At 40.1% G+C, this 21,666-nt stretch overlaps 1 long non-coding RNA gene across 3 annotated transcripts in view; it reads left to right on the plus strand.

Annotated features, from left to right (window-relative positions):
• LOC109196026 (uncharacterized) overlaps positions 1 to 21,666 on the plus strand; it is a 79,232-nt gene that overhangs the window by 43,147 nt on the left and 14,419 nt on the right. Inside the window, exon 3 of one of the 3 annotated variants that reach the window (XR_003215293.1) lies at positions 1,196 to 7,006. The exons of the other annotated variants lie outside the window; for them this stretch is intronic. This is a non-coding gene — a long non-coding RNA (uncharacterized LOC109196026). Of the gene's footprint in view, positions 1 to 1,195; positions 7,007 to 21,666 lie in introns of those variants that run through there. 3 annotated transcript variants of the gene reach the window in all.

The raw sequence follows: 21,666 nt of genomic DNA on the forward strand, positions 1-21,666 counted from the left end.
TCATCTTATTCTTTATTAATGAACGGATTTGTTCATGACACACGTGAATCCAAATCTGTGTCCCAGATATTTGCTCTTGTTGAAAGCTCTTACATATTAGTCCAGTCCTCCCCAGGGTGCCATTACAGTTCAATACCCCTGCAGTGAGAACAAAATGAACCCGTGCCTCTGAGATGTCCAACCTGTTAAAAGGAGAAATGAGCAGACAAGAACACAACCTCTCTGTTGGGTCTGCTCTGAAAGAGCGTCCTATACGGCCACAGCTATTTGACTAATGAGCGAAAATAGGCATATGTCACAGTTTTCCCTAAGCAAACACATTTGGATATTATGGATGACTTATAGAGGCAGGAATAATACGGACCCTGAAGGGTGTGAAAGGGCTCAGCTTGGGGATGGATGCCTAGAAGACCAACACCACCCAAGAAATTACAGTTACTTTAGTATTTCTGAAGTTCTTGACATCGTGTTTCCAGACCTTTCTTTGCAACAAAGAGAATGATTTGGAAAAGTTATACATTTTTCAGAAGCTTGGTCAAAATTGGATCGTGAAACAGGACGATGATGCCAAGCACAGCAGCAAATCTACAAAAGAATGGTGAATGAAAATAAAATAAAGTAACCTCACAGTGTAATATATTGTGTTCTTGTTTGGTCTGAGGTTGTATTGACCTATTTGTAAGACTATCCAAAGACAAAAGACAATCTGGCCCTTGACAGGTCTTAAAGTTAGACCCAACTCTTCAACTGTGTGAGACATGTGCTTAAAATACTGAATGCAGAGGAGTTCATGGTCAACTCAGTGACTGTTAGGTACCCTGGTCATGTGGCTGCAAAACAAGCCTAAATCATCACCCCTCCACCGCTGTGCTGACAGTTGGTATGAGGTGTTTGTGCTGATTTACCATGTTTGGTTCTCACAATACATAGTGCTGTGCATTATGGCCAGACATTTCCACTTTGGTCTCATTTGTCCAAAGGAAATTATTCCAGAAGTCTTGTGATTTGGTTTAGATTCAATTTTGCAAACCTAAGTCAAGTTGCTGTCTTCTTTTTAGAGAGATTATTTGTCAGTCCATCCAAACAGGCCATACTTGTTCAGTCTTTTTTTCTTGTTGTGCTGTCATGAACTTTAACATTTAACATGCTAAGTGAGGCCTGTAGAGTCTGAGATGTAGCTTTTGTTTTTTTGCAGTTTCTCGGGGGATTGATCTTGGGAAAATCTGCTGGGATGTCCACTCCTGGGAAGACTGGCAGCCCTCTTCATTTTCTTTCAAGATAACTGCCAATCAAACACCAGATTATTTATTATGTTCTGATAAGTAAATCAGAACATAATAGAACTAACAGAGGGTGTAATTTCTTTTTACTATTACTGTATTTATCTCTGGACCCCAAACCAAATTCTTAGTGTTATAGTGTTTTAAAGCAATACCCCTATTTATGAATTACACTGTACATAAACAAATTCTATCCTTTGGAGAGATGAGACTGTTCTCAACCAGTGATATGTGAAGAAAAAGACGAAGGAGGCTCAATAATAATTTTTTGTATGTTAAGAGATCCAGGTAAGGAAATCCCAGAAAGTTGATTCTAGTCATCAGGACAAAGCGTTTTCTCTGGCAGAAACATTTCATCACTCATCACTCTTTTCAGTCCTTGGAAGATTGCAAAATGCTACAACAATAATCAAGTGCTAATGACCTCTGCCTTGCATGGGGCATGTTTGGTACAAAAAAACAAAAAGAAAAGATCCACGTACAAAAATCAGCAATGACGAGAAACTCAAACAGCAAGAAGGGTGTCAAACAGGAGCAAGAATTTGATGTTTTGTGTGATTACTCACTTCTTTGATGTTGCAAATTACAAACTCCTAGATTCATTCTGACAGCAAAGTACTTAACCAAGCACAGAAATCTGTAATAAAATCAGATTTACAAATGTCTAAATAATAATCATGTTTATTACCCACAATAGGCAAGAACTCACAAAAAAGAAAAATAAACTAGAAGACATATTCCTGGTTTCCCGGGAGAGTATGAGAAACAGAAGCTACACATTTATTGTCACACCCAGGGGTATATTTCTGCATGTGGTTTTAGATCACTCACTGACATTTTACTTCCATCATTACAATCCAGATTTGATGCCCCTCGTGCAGTACCTCGCCACACCACCTAAATCTCAACCCTCCCCATCTCCACGCTGCTCTCTCCAGTGTTGGGTAAACAAGGCGGAACCCTTGTCAGCGTGGCTAAGCTGGTGGCTCATGACAGAACGCTGAATGAGTGATTTAAGGTTTCAAGTGAGCAGCTTTCACAGTTAATTAACCTGCTGATGGCTGTGCATGTGTGGAGTAGAGCAAGGGATTCATGGGAGGAAGCCCTCTTCAGTTGCCTTGCCATTTCAAGTTAAGACAGCCACGCACATTACTGTGACACTGGGCCTAAAGTCATCAAGCCGAGTGATCGCTCATTTGTTTCTGTGGTAGCTGCTTGTTCTGCAGGTTTAGCCTTGTCTTCTCTCTTCACCTTCAAAACATAAGACAAGGGATTAAACAGGAACATGGCTATCTTTCGACGCCAAGCTTATAGGACATAAAGAGGAGACAAAATAAACGTACATTGTAAATATGATTTTCAGACGACTGCAAGTCTAGAGGGCTATAATGATATACAGTTTGCGAAACAGTCTATACAGTCTCATTCATTTTACTCTAAAGTCTGACAAAAAGGGCAAGAACAAATGCCAAGTTCCAACTCAATAATTATGAAAACCCTTAGCTACTCACTTAGGAAGCTTCCAGAAGGACACCAAAATACCAACAACTACATACTTCACTGATTTAAATGTTCAGAAAGTTAACTGTAAAGCTGCATTTAAATATGACCCAATCATCCACTGTGGGTTTCCAAAATATTTGCCATTCATTTGGTGAGGTCATGGACTAAATGTGTGCCTGATCTGGCCTGGGTCACTGCAGTTTGGGAAAAAAAATACTCACACTTTCAATGTGGAGCCTGAACACCCATCAGTGTTTTCACACCCACCCCAGGTTTCTTCAGAAACTTGATCTGTGGTGTGCTGAAAGCTGGGTTTTCACCTGTTAGCAGATCAACCACTAGTTTCTGGGGTCACTGTGTATTTTGCTCTGGTTTGCCACCCAGGCAGCATTGCATTTCAGTGGGAGGACAGTGTGTGTGATTCATGCCTTGATAATTACAGTGCATGTCCTCTTATTATTAGCAGCTGACTACCGGTATTCAAACAGATGCTATGTGCTTTAAGAAGGATTTGTGCTTTTCTGTAGATGGACTGTGACATGTGGACATGAGTTTATATTTTAATTGCATTTTGATGCAATACTTATAACTAATCTTGATTCCCAAAAGATAAATATAAATACCATTTTACCATCTTTCTAGAACAAATACCTCTAAGTGTAAATGGGCACTGCACTGACAATCTACATAAATGCTGTAATTGTCCCCCAAGATAAAGCTTTCGCATATTCATCTGTGTGGCAGTAATGTAAAATTTTACCTAATTTACATCATCCTTGAGGCAGTGCAGCAAAACAATTTCCAAGTGAGGGCAAAAGCTCTGATGAAACCAAATAAGAACATGTACGTCATTATTGACTCTTAGCCTTTTTTAACTACTCTCCGAAGGACAATATAATTGTCTACATGTATATAGCTCTAGGTTGTATCAGATTGCTCTTTGATGAGTTCATGTATGTAGTCTCAGTAAACTGTACAATCATGGATTGACGGGTAATCAGAATAGCATTTCAAAACTAATTTCTCTATAATTGTATCCAATTATTTATGCTCTTTCTAATAAGTGCAGTGACTGACAAAATGAACAGGAGAGGATACGTTCCATTAATACTAAAACATTGGCAAATAGATATATACAACTATGTAATTTGTCTCTTGTAATTATGCATTTTGGATCAACTTTAACGCACTATAAACGTGTAGATTATTAGCTTTCCTGTGTAAAAGGCAGTATATTTTAACAGGTTAAATGTTAAGTGAATTTTACATGTATACATTGATACATTCATTTCTCAAAAATGGATTGTGGAAAAGAATGCCTCACTGCTGATCTATGGGACTCAATGATGCAGCTCTCTTCCAAGGCACTCTGGGATGCATTTAGGACATGCATGGAGAAAACAATGGCGAGTGTATTACCAGAAAAGATAAATCTATCTCATTAATCCCTTATTCTCCCAGCCTGGGAGACACATTTAAGAGAACATGCAGAAGCAGTTCTGTGTGCTAGGATCTCTCATGCAGATGGCAGAGAGGGGGAGAGGAAAGGAGGAGGGGCTATTGTGTCAATCTGTGCATCATTAGACAGTGCAGTGACGGCAAGAGGTAGAGCGGGATTACCAAGATGTGGCGTTCACAACAAAACGATCAGTGATGTCTTGTCAAAGAAAAGATGCTGTATTCCTTCTTCTATGAAGCAGTGCATCCAAATTAAATGACTTTTTCAGCACATTATCATTAAATATAAGATATATATAAGACATATTTATAATTGTATTTTTTAATGAAGATTTTTAAGGTTGTAGCTATTTTTAGCATCTTTTCCTCTAAAATGTTTTAAGCCCTTGTTCTTCTTTCTCGAATTTATGAAGATTTCAAATCACCACAATCAGTTCAAAGTTAGTATCAAATGAGCTTGGCACTGATTTTCCTTGGCAACATTTGAAAGCTAGTGCCAGTTGTGTCTCTGCTCTCAGTGCAGGCACCTTCAGGGTAAAGAAGGTGTAAAGTCTAAAGTTCAACCATAGTATTTATTTATTGGGCTGAAATCGCCCCATCAATGGTCTTCTAGTCCACAATTCTGTTGTATCACACGGCTACATGTTCAAATTACCACCAGTAAATTCGATTGATTTCGGTCAAAAATGGCATTGATTTTTACCCATCTGAAATGACCAGGGAGTCCATAAAACAGATAAAGAGGTCATAACAATTTTACCAGCCTGTAGAATTCCACAGAAAGATTTAAGGGGTCATGAAAGCCTGATGGTTAAAAATGAAGCCTGCAAAAGGCCAACAAAATGTACCACGGATGCTGCATTACAAATAGCTCCATCTATGAAGCAGTCGATAGCTGAGAAACAAAACGTACTGTTGAGTTTATACGAGTCCAACCATAAAGTGTTCTTTTAAGAAGAACATAGACCCATTTATTTTACCTAACAGACTGAGGAAGAAGACAAATGAAAGTAGATGTAGCAGTGTAACACTGGACAGACATATGGAGTTTGCCACTGACCTTGGTGCCTTATAAGTGAGCAAATTTTATTGATTCATTCCTCATCCAACCACCTTGAGCATATTGCTAAGTTTTAGACTGACGGTGAATGTGTTTCACTTGCTTTCTGTAAACACACCAATGGGTCGACAACCAGGAGTGATTGTCTAGTTGACACGAAAAGAACTATTACTAATTTATGTCTCATCTTTCCCTAGACTGGACTAACAGCTGAGGATACCTTGTCTCAGGGCCAAGCTGGATTTCAGTGCTGTCAACTTTTTATTTTACTTGTCAGAATGGAAATGGACATACAAGGGTTTGTTTGCCCCTCTGACGTCTTTAGCCACATAGGCTGTGAGAGGAAATAGACAGAGAGCAGATTTTAAGGACCCCACACCTCTTAATGGTATGCTTCGTATGAGAGTGTGGGATTTGGAGGGCCAAGCAACTCTTCCTTGTCTTCTTCCTCCTGAGACATCATTTACTCTTATAAAGAAAAATGTGGAAGAAAAAGTGATCGGAGCTGTAGGTGGATATAAAAGTCTCAGTTCTCACAGTTCTCCACCTCAGGAAAGATGATGTTCAATACTGGGCTGGCAAACTGGAAAAAAAAACCTAAAGAAAATCATGCGACCTTCTAAATCAGTGAAACCAGATGTTTGGTGTTCTGGTTTTCCTTTCAATCTTCCGGATGTGACAGTTTAAAAGTATAACGTGTATTTGATCTCTAGTAATGTGTAAAATCTAATTCGGGAAGAAATTAGTTCAATGCAAAATCAAAACTGAATCAAATGATTACTGCCTAAACATCGCAGTTCCTTGCCGAGATGTAGGCCTCTGAAGGAAAACTTCCATGTGTTTCAGTGCTGATTTCAAAAGTCTAACCATTTCTCTAATGTATATGTTCAGCTAAGCCAAATCCACACAATGACATCAGATTATACGTCTCAAAACCATGAAAATAAATATGTCTTTCTGCAGCCTTGGCTTTGAGGTTTGTAAGGTTGGAGGGCTGCAATTTTTCAACATGCATGCAAGGTTTTGTCATTATTTCACTGATTTATCTGAAAATAGTGACTTTCTCTGTGTAAACCACTGAAGTATAAATGATATATTTGCAGAACATGGGGAAGACAGCTCAGCTAAACCATGAAGTGAGTTATGAAACAGAATTTAAATTTCAAGCTAAATAGACATCCGCAGATCAGCTGCACATATGCACTCTTTGCATGTTTCTGATTGTGCAGCCATTGGTGGTAAAGTAATACTTTCTTCAGTGTTTTATTCTGTTTATTTGATATTTCTATTTAACATTTTAGAAGGAAATGGTTCAACTTGTACCCAATACTCCTCCAGATAGTTACTTAGTAAATGCAGTTTCACTGAAATATTTGTATTATTTAAATAATGTGTTAAACTAGTGAGCAGTTGGCGTTAATTTATATCCCCCTGATTAATCCAAGTCCAATAATCCTTCCTCCTTGACCTCCTGTTTTGTTCTTAACATGCTCCTGACAGAATTATATGCATCTATAGCTGCTAAAGATTTTTTATGTACTGTACAAGTAGCAACCTCTGGGTCTAGAACCCCCCTATTGTTTCCAGTAACTTACAAACACTTCTGTAGAAGTTTTCATGCAATTTTTATGACTTGCAGTGTGGTTACATGTACTGACAGACCATCCAAAAAATTAATAAAATTCTACATTTTATTTTGATGTAACTTAACACTACTTAGTAGGTATCTGGGTCTTTGTAATGCACTCATACAAAGCACCTTGCTAACTAAGCTAGCATTAGCTAGAAATGTGGCACTCGGCCACCTATGGTTAAGTCATTTCTGACTCTAAAAATATGAATAAAAAACTAAAACAGATGGTGATGACCCAAATTGACACTTCACAATGGGACTCTACAAACAAATGGGTCACTTTACAGCATTTGAATGGGTGTACGTAACTGAACTTCTACTTGTCCTAAGTACGGTCTAATTCCTGAACTCATGGAACTTTGCAATTCTTCAGAACATATGTGCATACTTTGGACCTGAGTGAATGTTCCTTGTCTGTAAAATATGCAGATGAATCAAATAAGGGTTGCCTGTGATGTGTCCAAGTAGAAATGAGTTCTGCCTGAGGGGTGGAGTCCATGTCTCTCCCTCTCTGTCAGATAGTAAGGAACCCAGCACCAGGGAACTTTAGAATGAGCCTTTGTTTTGGTCGACTCTCCTCCTCTAGCTCTCCTGTCATCCTTTGATCATATCAGACTTCGTGCTCTCTTCCTTACTCTCTGTCTACCCTTATAGGTCTGATGTGAGAGAAGGCACATACAGGACTCTGCCAGGAGAGAGACACAGGTATCCCACTCACACCAGTCCTTTTCCCCCCACAGGGCAATTTCTGCTGTCACCTCCCAGCCCCTTCCCCCTCAAGACCCTCACTCAGGTGACAGGAGGTATGAAAACACTCAAGTTTTTTTCTCAGAAGGCCTATATTAGTCTCCCTCCGTGCACCATCCGCGGCATCCTTCTAACTAAGACATGGGTCCACACCTGTGGATATTACGACACGCATCTGTCAAGGGAAGTCAAAACTTGCCAATCCCCTATCAAGATTGAAGCATTTTAGGAATGAAGAAAATTTCTAGGGTTTTATTGTTGCATTAACAAGTCTTTAGCCCATTACCACTGACAGCTAAACCACCCAGGTGCTTGTCTTGTCGTTGTTATTGGGAATTATTCAAAATATAAAGGGAAGGGCACATTTAAGCATGGCAGATCTGCTTGGGAAGTTGCAATTTTACATATCAAAGTTAACAATGGGTCATTATACCATCTGTTTGTCTTATTCCTCTGATTCATTTTAGGCATTGCATTGATTTTTGTATTTACTCTGGCTCTGCTCATACATCTCTCCCACTCTCGCAGTCCCCCAAGCTCGCCGTAATGCCTCGGCCCAAACACAGGAAGTGTCAGCCCCCTGCTATACATTTGGTGCTGCTACCCAGCTTTAAATGCCCCAGACTCTGTCAATAATATTGATGTAATCCACGGGCATTTTTGAGTGATCCTGCTGTCACAGAGACATAATGACAGGCAGTGGAGGCCTGATTGGATCTGCACTACAGCAAGGTTGGCCGGCGCACAGCCAGGCATTGATAAAGTGTCACAGACTTCAGTGCTTTGATTAGCCCTTCGACTAATGCCATGCTAAGCAGAAACATTACTCTGCCCCGCTAGCTATACAGCTAGAGGAGGGGAGGGCTGACTGAGGGAAAGGGAGAAAATATACTCTACAGGGAAATTAACCAATGCGGATGAAATGGTGTACCAAGGAAATTCTTGGATAAATTAACAACGCAATTACATTACATGACACACTGCAAGATGGATGAGGAAAACTTGGCTGGTATTATGTTCTGTTTTCCAAATTGCAATTTATTTGAGGGCTCTAATGGATGCCGTATTAAAACATCTTGGGCTGCGGTCAGATTTCATTGTGTGTCACCCAGATGTGATTGATGACCTTCTCTTCCACGCCCCTCGACCCCTCCCCACTCACCCACCCACCCACATCCTCTCTTGCAACCCTTTACTTCTCCCAAGTCCCCCCCCCCCCCCCCCCCACACACACACACACACACCCCCACCCCTCCTCTCCTGCTGCATTCTGTGCTTTTTACTGGGAAGTTTGAACATTAGGAACATTTATATGGATCCAGGAGTATTCAATTGATTTTCTTATCGCTTAATTTCCTTGCTTGCTCCTGCAATCAGGCGATAAATTCTGAGCACACTGAGAGCCGAAGTCCTTCTCTCCCTCTCAAGCTTTCCCTTTCTCTTACCCGTAGTAAAATTCTATCAATAATGCCATTTTCCTGGAATCCCAACCTCTGATCATGTCCCTCTGATCTTCCTCTGGCTTTCCATGTGCCTTTGTTCCAGTTGCAATGATAGCTCCAGCTATTCTTAAAATGAAAATATAATCAAAAGTATTTTTATTGCTGTAGCAAATGCATTTGTGCGTAAAGGACATCTGGAAATCATCCACAGCTGCTTGCTCAGTTATGACAATATCATAGTGACTTTATTTTACCATCCATAATTACTCACAGGACAGTGAAAAACCACATGCTATCTGCTTTGAACTTGACAAAACAGGGTTTGCCCAGATTGACCCAAGCAATGTGAAGCAACCCAATCCTCGATACACTTTTCCCCTTTCAGTACTCTACCTTTCTTGCTTACTTCGAGGTGATGCAAACCTTCCAGGGAGGGAAAGGTTAATAACATTCCGAATAAATCAGCATGCAGCACATCCCCTGGATGACATCAGTGAGTGCTCCTCCAACCCACAGGGCCATAAACAGCTTTGTTTTTTTTCCAGGTTTGTTTCAGATGTGAGCAAACGGATAAATAATGAATGAGCCGCACTGATGGGACACATATTTCACTTAGCGGAAATGGCTTTAATGCAGTCGGCCTGTATTACACTCCCAATCACTGGGAAGGAGGAGAGCTGCATGGGGGGAAAAAATGTGCAAACTAAATTCAAAGAGTGTTGAACTCAGGTTTATCTCCAATGCAAATGACCTAGTTTTCAACAAAACTCCTGAACCAGCTCTGCACCTGCTGTAGTCTATGAAAATAATTTGTTGTGTAGGGAGTTCTGGCAGTAAAATTAGAGGTGGAGATTTTTTTAACCATAATTTGGAATGATCTGTTGCATTCTTGCCAGGTTGTCTCAGAATAAGAAATGCAAATAGAACAGAAGGAAATTCAGATTTAGGAAAACCGTCTTAAAAATGACAGATTTTTCTTTGTTTAACTTCCCTGCCGGATCATTTCCCATATCACGGAAGAGAAAGACTGATATGTAATAGCATGTAAATTAAATGATTATTTTTACTCTTTGTCAGGGATATAATAAGAAACTACTTCATGTGCAGCCCCATGAATTTCCACTTTATGGGCTTTGATTTCTGGTATGCAAGACATCTGAGAGGTATCTACAGAATCTTATTCTAATTCACTATTTATTTACATATTCCCAGTTCTTTGTGTCTTGGAGAAATTCAGCATGACTTTCTCTTTTCCCAGGTCTCAATGGTTAAAAACAAAAGTGAGCCTGAAGTTTCTTTTGGCCATCGCATGGCTTTTAGAGGGTTTGTCTAAACAAAGTTTGGGGTTTGTAAATAGCGAAGGTTATCTGGCCATCGAGGCCTCCAGATGGCGGCTGAGGCAGACCACCTGCTATGGAAATGCCTTTGCTGTGAGGGCCGTGTGGAAATATTCAGACCCCAGTACCCTTTCTCTTTCTCCTTCTCCCTCCCATACACACACACATCTTTATGGTTAACATGATAGGAGCTAAGAAGGAGAAATCCTTCAAACACAGCTCTAAGACTTCCCCTCTGCCTCTTTCCCTCTCCCCCATGTTGACCCCCCATCACTCTCCCCAGACTTTGCCCGCAGAACAAAACAGCTGGACAGGGAGGGCTTTCCTGCAGGTCCAGATCTATCACGTAAAAAAAGATGACACATCTTTTGAAGAAACGGGGCAAAAGGGAGAAGAGGCGGTTGCGCGAGAGAAAACATAAACAAAGGTGTTTTCTTATGATGGTCGCCAGTGGCACACAAAGAAAACTGGAAGAGGGCAAAAGAAAAATTGCTTACAATACAAACTCTTTGAATGACAGCCTAAAGCAGGAAGCCCAAACAGTGCTTTCAGAACTTGAATGCCGTAGAATGTGTTTTGTGTATATCTTATAGTTTCTCTACTTTGACTCGAGATCCAAGTGAGTGTGTCTTTATTCTTGCTTCTTTTATCATGTATTTTTAGTACTTTATATCACCACACTTTGTTTTACAGTTGAACATCTTCAGTGGACCAGCTAGAAAATATAAGTATGTTGTTTATCTGTGGTTCTCAGGGAAAAAAAACCCCACTAAAATATATTGAAAGCTTTTCTCTATGGTTTTAAGGAGAGAAACTCCACTGATACCATATCACCCAACCGTTTTGACACTTGACTTTGATCGACTGAGTTTCAGCAGTGTGGTTGAGCTCACACCCCCTTCTCCGCAATCCTTTAAGAGGTCATAAAAAGCACCACTGTACATCAAAACAACCAACACACTCCATTCACATCATCCGACATGACACGTGAGATGACACTGACCACAACAATAGTTAAGCGTCTTTGATGGTAAAATGCCTTCGTGTTTATTTACATCAGGCCGCCTCTTTGCCCGACTGTCAGTTATGCGCAGTGCTATGGGTTCTTTTGAAGTTATCGGGGGGCGATGGTACAGTGTCCCACCCAGGGAGCGTGAAGAGAGGTGACCATATTGAGAGCACTTGTTGTTGGAGACACATGGGCAGAATAAGGCACAGAGTGTTTGACTGGGGAAAGTTTTTGACCTTAACAGCAGAGGAGGATGAGCATGAGGCTGCACTGTTGTTTTATGATCGGGTTGATGCAGAGGTATTTGGCACAGGCGTATTTCAACAACATGTTTGGGATAAGAACCATTCTTGTCATAAAAACATGAGCTAATCCATGATCCTTTTGACCCTATAATTGATATGAAGTAGTGACAGGAACGTGCAGAAAATATGGAGAGAATATCCCCAGATGTGTGTTTATTGACAGCAATTTTCCTATAAACATAAAAGCAAAATAACATTGTTACTCCTCGTGGACACCCACATAGACAAACATGCTTTTTGCATTGCTAACACTGCTATTTCCAGGCATCTGCTTACTTGCCAACCTGCACTCTCCACACCAGCCCCCACGTTATCCCCACAATGTTAATTAAAGCTGAAAGGTTACAAAAGGTGGAAGCCAATAACAAGGCCACATATTACATTTAAGTTCCTTCTTTTCCTTGCACCCACTCAATAATTCATGCTATCACAGTGTCTACAAGGAAGTGAGGCTTCTCTTCCTTTGAGAAAGCCTCAGACAAGGATCATCTGTCCTCTGGACTCATTGTAAGTAAGAAAGTGTGGGCAACAATATATACCAAGCCAGCCCCAGCCTCATAAATAAATATGGTGATTGTTAATGGGGTTTAAAATTACTCATCCTGCTACCCTGCAGACTACTAGTGTGACCACATACATGGCATACAAGCACATGGAGGCTACGTGGTCCTCCAGATAGAATGTCTGGCACCACTGATACCACATAATGGCCACTATGCCTCCACTTCTACCTCGTCCTTGTCATCTTTGTTATCTCTGCATCGTCTTCCTCACACTTTCCCTTGTTTTCCACACCTTTTCTGTAGTTTGAAGGTGCTTGTTTGTCACCAGAGGATAGAACAATAGATTTTTTTCCCTCCACTATTTGCCTGTATACAGAGCTGCTTTTCATTTTTATGTTGCAGTGTTTACTGATTTCTATCAGCGATTGAATGTCATTACACCTGCGGCCACCAGTGCTCATATTCTTGAGATGTCTTTTTCTTTATCTTCTTTCCAGATGTTTTTTTTTTTCTCAGTTTGAATATATGCATCAGGCACACTGATAGCCCCACTTGACTCATGTTAAAAAAAAAAAAATACTGCTCATGCATGTAAAAAATACAGAAATGTTTTGTGTGTTGGATATTGTGCTTTTCATAAACATCCCACTCTTGCTGTGATGTCTTTTTCCAGAAATGTTTTTATAATTAAAATATAACGCAGACACAGGCTTCAATTTCTACCCACTTGCACTTGAAAATATATTTTTCTTCTAATACTGAGAGAGCGCAGAACATGCTCTCTCTAATAGAAATGTAAACTGTCTGTGGTTCGTGTTTATACTAGCATTGATAAACATCATGAATTCAGGCAGCATCTGGTCTTAAGGACAGTGTTTATTTTTCTACAGTTTAGGAGGGATGATCTATTTTTTTCAGATTCCTTTAGTTCTTTTTTTCTTCGTCTTCCTGCTGTTATTATTGTTGTCAATAATATAGCCGTAATCTATTTTTAATATCAACTCTTTTTTTTTTTTTAAAGAATACGCATGCATACGCTTCATTTTACTGAGGTGTAGACCATGTCTCTGCTCTTTTCTCCACCATAGTATGGTGTAGTGTTCTCTAGCGCTCCAGCTCGATTGCATGCCTGTATCTCCCCCTCCAGGACAACTTGCATTATGGTCCCATTCTCCCTCAACACTGAGGCTTGAGAAAGCAGCAGTTGGAGCACAACATCTCCTTCTCCATCTTCATCCTCAAATCGTAAAATCTGTCTTTCAAATCACCAAAGGGGGCAGGAAAAAAAAATCTTAAATGAAATATCAGCAGCCAATAGATGCTCTGTTCGGAGACAAAATAGTTTTAGGAGGGACTCGGGCATTTTGCCTGAATTCTGTTTTTCCCAACCCCATTCTCATCTGTGTTACCTACTCCCCAGCGCCAGCCTGAGCTGATAACAAGTGAGTGCACTCCCTAGAATGATGGATGGGCTTTAGCCATAGGCTTGTCAGGAGAGGGTGCAGGGCCATATGGAAGTGGCATATGGAAGCTCATAGTAGAGGATGGGGCAAAAGGAGGGGAGTGACAGAGATATACATTAAAGACACTGTTTTGCTCTTAAAAATGCAGGGTTCATCAGTTTAGCGGGGAATATCAGTCAGTGATGCTTCCTTCCGTGGAGGCAAACAAACACAACCAGATGCAAGAGTTTGTCCTTTTGTGATTCGTGCAAGTTTTCTCTTGCCAAAATAATTGTTAGGAGTTATGAACTGGGTTTGAAAATGTAAAAAATATTCTACAAGCAGGAAAAAGGACAAATATGAGGCCTTCTGCAGAACACATCTACTATTGCGTTTTATTTTAATACTCAGTTTAATTCGATTAATTTGTTGTCAGCCCCATTTCATTTCCAGTTTAACTCAGAGGAATGCCAGCACACAGGTTCTCTCGTGCAATCCTGTGAACAAGCATTAAATATTTCTTCAGATCAAGTCATGATCAGTCTATTTTTACCTTCTTTTTTTTAAAAATCTTTGTCTATGTGTGTGTTGGTGTGTATGTGCACTATCAGCCGTGAAAATGTGTGTCTGTCTGTCTTTCTTAGTGCCCTGTGGAGTGTCTGTGGGCCCTGAGGAACTCTGTTTGATTGTTTAAAGCCCTTCTTAATTGGCGCTTTGTCTGCACGCTCCTAAATGAGGCGGGACACCCACGGTGGGGGTTCCCGTGGAGACCGTGGGCCGTTTGACAGCCCCCACAGTGGGGCCTGTCCCACAACCCCTCAAACTGCCAGCTGCATGACAGCGGCCCATGCTGCACCACCCTGGCCAATTAAAACTCAGCTGTCAGGACCAGACACTATACCAACACTGGGTGACTGAGTGTGACTGTGAGATAGCAGAGAGAAAGTGCGTGCGTGTGTGTTCATGTGCTCGTGCAATCATTAGCTGATGAATAAACCCTTTTCTCCTCAAGCCACTTGTGTGTTTTTGTTTGTATACAGGATGTGTGTATTTCAGTGTCCTAAGGTGTGCATGACGCCCTCGTGTCCATGCATGCTCTTAAATAGCCACCCCTTGTAAGTGGGTTCAAGTTGTAAGTGTTTATGTACGTGTAGAAGAAGTGTTCTTTGCCAGTTAAACTGCTCAGCAGACAGGTCGTATTGGGTTACATGCAGACAGATTTGTAATTCAGAGTAATCACTTAGGACAAGGCCTTACACCATTTTATCTGGTCATGACTCTAGGCCAAAGTCAATACTCATAGTATAGTAATGAGAAGGGGCTAACTGAGCACATTTTATTAAAGCTCTGAGGAGTGAATCTGATGTCAACCTGTTTCCCAGTGAAAATATCTCATTCTCTTTCTTTCACACATTTTTTTTCTCTTTCAGTTCTTCTAATTCTCTGTCTACCTGCAGCATTACTTATTAGGCCTTCTGTTCATAGGTGGTAGAAATGCCTCAATTCCTCCCCTTTGTTGTCTAACAAACAAACACAAATGTTTTCCAAACAGGATAAAGAGAATTGTCAGAACTTGATAATATCTCACACAAAGTCATCTCACAAATCCCAAACTATTGAACAAGCCACTGCAAAATGTTTAGTAAAAAAAAAAAGGCCTTGTATTTATGTTTAAGACATAAAATCGCTGAAAAACATGTATTATGTGAGGAGATTATTCTGGAATGACAGAGATGAGTTGAAAAGCCCTTTGGCAGGATTTGTAATCTGAGATTCCAGCATTGGGCATAGATTCAGTTTAATCCCTGCTGAAGGCAAAATACAGTTATTGGAAACTTCTCACCTCATCATAACCATTTTCAAGCATCACATAAAAGCTCACCTCACCAATATAAAATCCTCAGCATTTTTTTTTAACAAAGGAGATCATCTTACCTTATGGTCTCCTTATTGAATTCTGTGCCTCTCTGTGGTAGATATGCTATATGTAGTGAACAATGTAACATTGTTGTGAAGGTGCACTAGCACTCTACCCTTGGGCTAGTCTGTGAAGGAGCATGATTTGATTGACAGACAGTTTCTGTGGGGGTAAGTAATAAAGTCAGAGTCAGAAACAGTGCAGCAGCATAACTGCCTACCCCCTCCTGTGTGGCTGAACAGAAATACAAGATATTCTTTTTCAGTTTTCTCCGAAAGGTGAAAAATGCACTTTCTTGATGAAAAAAAAGTTTTTAAAAAGTGATTGATACTTAAGCATAGGCAAAGCCGAGTAACATTTAAAGAGATCAGATTTCACACGTTTCAGCCAAAAGAAAAAAAATATGTGAAGTAAATGAGTAAAATCAAATCAATTATATTATCCACCTGCAAAAAAACGGACCTTTTTTGCTTCTTTTATCAAAGATATCAATGTAGAAGTGCTCTGCAATGTGGTACACTACTGGAGCACACATGGAAAAATATACACACGCGTGCAAATTTTCAGACACACAGAGACACTCATCTTCTGTGTCCTGCATCTGGAAGTTGCTCCATGAAAAGTGGCTTCTTCCTGCTCTCACTGGAAACATTTTCCAACCAGTGAGGGCTTCTTCTGGGAGCTGGCCCACATCCAGGAACACTCAGGCTTCACAGCTGTCTTACAGCGTTTAAATGCAGCATATGGTACCAAAGTACCATTGTTTCACCACTAAAGACCCTGTTTTTTCATCATGGAAGAAAGGCCATTTAATGTCAGCTTCACTTGGAGAGAAGAAAGAAGTTTTGAAAACGCAAACTGGGCTGTGAGAAAGAGCGATGTCGTTTTTTTTCTCAGACCATCACTAATTTTGGCAGTGATGACATTTTGATTCTCAGTCTGTGAGTTTGTGAAACAACACCATCTGTGTGCTTTCCTCTAATTAGGGTAATAGCCGCAAATATTACTGCAACAGTTTCTCATGACAAGCTGTTACATGCCAATGTGTGAAGACTTTTCCGGGTTTGATAGGCACAAGTTAGCAATTACACTGATGTAACTGAACAGCAATGCACCATTTTAATAACGAACAGAAGATTTCATATTTATCTAATTTGGCATTGTTCCCGTGAAGTGGATCACATCTGCAGAATTATAGTCTTTCTTTAACTTGCACATTTTCTATTTTTAATTTCTGCATTTTCAGTCTAAGGTTGCATAAGGTCAAATCTTGTCAAATGAAAAAAGATTTGCGTGTTTTCTAAAAACAATAAGACCTTTGTGCTGCATGTGATGGGAGCATGACTGCAATTATCCAGCCTCACCTATGTGCAACACGCTTCACATTACCTCAAAAACAATATCATATTCATCATCAAAAGCTGACAAAACATTTCATTCTAGGACACGCAGTGCATCACATTATCTTCTCAATCTCCTTACTTCATTTTCTTCGGTACCATTTGAACCCCAAATCTGACATTAACAAATGGAAGTTAATTTGCCTCCCTCAGAACACGTTATAATCAGTCTAAAGGTTAATGTTTCTGCTAATTTATAAATGCAGGATTGCTGTCAGCATGAGGGGGAAATGGTTTTGAAAGGCCTGACATTGTAAATTAAGCCTGTCAGATCGTCTCTCTGCGCCGGCGGATCAGAAGATGCCACAGTCTATGATGTCAGACAGGCAGGCAAACAGCCTTGGGGGACAGACCTTGCTCCCTCACTTCCAAACACTGGGAATGCCTGGAATTATGTGGCTATGGAAAGGTAGTTGGGTGCACATCCTGGATGGTGGGTCTCACCTTTAGGGACTGTCCTTGATGGTCAAAAACCCAAATGATGGAAGTGGTTGATGAGATTTTAACTAATTCTGTGAGACTCACAGGAAGGATCATGCGAATGGAGATGTCATGCTTTGTCAATATAATGTATTGTCAGAGCACAGCAGCCATACTCTCAGACCATGTGTCTGGGATTCAATTTGCATAGCTATCTTTTTCTTCATTCTAAACGCCAAAGAAAAAAAGCTCCATCTCTTGGCACTGAATTCTAGTTCTGCTGTATTTAGATTTGGTCAATAACTCATCGCTATATCACACCTACTATTCATGAATCAGTGAAGGATCTATGTCAAGTTTTTAACATAAAATAAAGATAGTGATGAACTACATTGAGCACCAATAAAAACAATGCCCTTGCCAAGAAAATGGATAGCTGTAGTTTTGGAGTTATAGGGCATTAAAGGCTTGTGAGTCTTTCGTAGCTGCTCCTTTTCACATCCTTAAGCAAGATGCTGAACCCCAGATGTTCCCCGATATGTCATTTGGTATGTGAGTGTGTGAATGTGGTAGATGATACACTGTATGGACATGTGTGTGAATGGGTTAACAAACATATTATTGAATTGTGGTGCAAACCTATTGAAACTAGTCATTTAAAAGTGCCCATTTTGTAAGATAAAAGTACAATTTGTATCAACCAAGTCTTCAATCTAGTATGTCCTCGCTCTCATTGTATTTGCTTAAATGTTGGATGGCAAAATTTGTCTTCCAAGTATTAGAACTGGCAAAGCCAAGTTCACATGAACTATCTTTCCTCTGGAACTGTTCCATTCATGCTAAGTGTTGTATAGCCTTGTGGGATGGAAAGAATTACAACCCTACAGTAAAGCCTAAAAGCCAATCAGACATTGGAGGGGTTATAGGACTATGGGAAAACAGCCAAGCTCTGACAAGCACCAATCTATTCCTACCAGTGAGATGATGAGGCCAAGAAGTAAGATAAAGATTATGTCAAATGTGTGGTTGAATTCCACCCCCCATGTGAAATAAATAAGATCTGATCCGGGCAGATTTCTTCCTCAGTGGGAGGAAATGACAACTGACAGATTAGACATCTTCTACTGTAATCTGTATAAAGCTTTGAAATATAGGTTGGCTTAGAGCCAGACTCTTTCTTTCCTTCTATGCAAGTCATCCAATCACAATCACACAAGCAAAATGACCAGAAGAATTAACATGGCTAAGAGAGGCCTGAAACCAACTCTGAAACTAACTCATTCTTGTCCATCAAGCATCTGTAACAGTTGCAAAAGTGAGTGTATGTGTGTGTACTCATATTTCTAATGTTGAAGGGTCCAGGGAGAAAACCAACAATATGGGGCAACTCCTCTGTGAAGTCCAAATTCAAGGCCCCTCCACAATACATTTCCTTTTTAAACAAGTTCAAGAGTCTCCTGAACTCAAAATTGTGCTTGTGCCGCCTGCTTTTTTTCACTTGGTACACAAGATAGCAAGAATTGTAAATGTGTGAGTGAAGTGTGTGTTAATGTTTGCTCTTGAGTGCCCCCTGTGCAATGCCAATCACGATACACACTTCTGAAAGTGTGTAATTACCATTTGGCAATGTCTTTGCTAGGACAGAAGAAACAAGGGTATTGTTGCTTCTTCTTTTTCTTTCAGATGGTCCCACTAGGCTCACCGCAGCAGATCATCTGCCTCCGTCTCCCCTTATCTCTAGCAGACTTTGCATGTCTTTTTTGTGGTCTTCCTGTTTTTCTTCCGTATGATAGTGTAGCTTCATATGCAACATCCTTTGCCCAGTGAATACACTGTCCCTCCTCTGCACACGTCTAAACAATTTCAGCTTTTCTCGAACTTGCTCTACAAATTGCCCAGCCTGTGATGGCCATCTGATGTATTCATTTCTAATCTCATTCATCCTCGTCACTCCTAACTGAAATCTTTAACATCTTCACTGTTATACCTTTCTCAATCTCATTCTACTGACTTTCATTCCTCTTTTCTCCAGAGCATGCCTCCACCTCTCCAGACTCTCTTCCACCTGCTTCCTACTCTCACTGCAGATTACGATGTCGTCTGCAAACAACACAGTCCATGGAGAATCCTGTTTGACCTCATCTGACAACCTGTCCATCACCACTGCAAACAAGAAGGGGCTCAGAGCCAATCCCTGATGTAATTCCACCTCTACCTTGAACCTATCTCTCACTCCTGCCAGTATCTTGCTATCCTCATACATGGCCTGCACCACCCTACGCCTGACTTCTTTATGCAGTACCAGTTCCTCTCTTGGCAATCTATCAGATGCTTTCTCTTGATCCACAAAAACAGAGTGCAACTCTTGACCTTCTCTATACTTCTCTATCTCCCAAAGCATGCATCACATCCATAGTGCTCTTTCTCGGCATGAAGCCATACTGCTGCCTGCTGATCATCACGCCAGCTCTTAACTTAGCTTCAGCAACTCTTTCCCATAGCCTCATGATATGTCTTAAATGTCTTCTCCGTAGTTACTACAGCTCTGCACATCATCCTTATTTTTGAAAATAAGTACCAGTACACTCTTCCAAACATGATAACACCAATGAATAATTTTAAAACCTTTTTCAAAGAAAATTAACACTTTAAATGTACCAAAAATAAGCATTCAGTTATACACATCTTTCAGTACAATAATGGAAATTCCTACCGCTTTATTACTTAGTCTATAGATTGAAAACTATCTTTTTTCATTAGCTGTGACTTTGAGAATGGTGATGGTCTTACCAGTGCAGTCGAAAGTAAATAATAGGGTCATCTATAATTCTGGTATTTCTGGCTAGGTGGTATATGATAATTTTATTGAAGGATATGTCAGTCACACATTTAAACAGGGAGTTAGCCTATGGCCTATACTAAAGCAGAGTATTTTCTATCACCAACCATTTACATTACAGGGAATCAAACATTGCATTTTTATGTAAGAAGCAAGTGGTAGCTTGCCATGACTCAGAAATTATATTATGCATTACAGTATGAATCTTTAGGGTTTTTATTTATTTTTTTGTTTTTGTTTGTTTTTAGCTTATTGGCAGTTTTACATACTAAAAGCTTTTTTGTTAGTTAGCTGGCACTTTACATCAGTGGGTGACCAGGCGACCACAGGCCACATGGCCAGAGTGCAGCAGGTTGTGTTTGAGTCTGACCCAAAGCCCTTTGCTGCATGCCATCAACCGCTCTCTCTTATGCTCGTTCTCTCTCTCCACACTTTCCTGTCTATCTTCACTGCTCCACTATCCAATAAAAGCAAAAGTCTTTCCCAAACTTTGCCAAGAGCTGCAGGATTCAAACACAATTTCAAACTCCTCATTTAAGCATCGCTTTCTGAATCTTATTTTGGTTCCATTCAGAGATTCAGCTTTTTGCAGCTCATTCTCTGCACCAGCTAGGTTGGTCCCATTGTCAGACTGAATCTGTGTGACTTGATCACTCCTACACACAAACCTCCACAAGGCTTTAATACAAGAGGCAATGTCTACAGAGTGAGACATTTCATTGTATGGTCCCACACGAAGCGTATGTAAAAATAACTCAATCTTTTTACTTGACTTCCTTTTTTCTACTCCAACATTGTTGGATAAGCTAACAAATAAATAATAAAATTTAAAATACTGTTTATAAAATTAAATGATGTTTGTAATTCTAATTTCTTTGATCCTACCTGTATGGTTGTAATATCTGGAAAAATGTGAATCACTTTTATTTTCTAGGAGAAAATACAACTGATAGAAAACCTACACTGTTTATGATTCTACCGATAAAGTATCAGATTTCTTTATTTATTGCTAAGTAAAGAGGAGACTGTCTTCAGTAGATTGTGTAGACTATTAATACATTTTCACCAAGTATCTGAATTTTAAAGTAATTGGATTTATACGTCTGATTCTCCTGCAGCACTGAACTCCCTCAAGACTAAAATGTGGGGGCAGAAGATTCTTTTGATGCTGTTCTTTGTGAATATTGCGCAATTCCCTAGGGTTTCTATTGTCCATGTGCCATACCGTATCTGTCCAGGCTCTACCTTCCCCACTCTTCTGCTCCCGTTCAGAGACAGACGAGAAGAAAAATGTGCAGGTGTGTTAATTTTTTTTTTTTTGCTGTGTCATCTATTTTGTAGTTTTATTTTACATGAAAAAGAAGCACACT

Source organism: Oreochromis niloticus, linkage group LG19 (assembly GCF_001858045.2).
Source record: "Oreochromis niloticus isolate F11D_XX linkage group LG19, O_niloticus_UMD_NMBU, whole genome shotgun sequence".
NCBI classification, from domain to species: Eukaryota; Metazoa; Chordata; class Actinopteri; order Cichliformes; family Cichlidae; genus Oreochromis; species Oreochromis niloticus.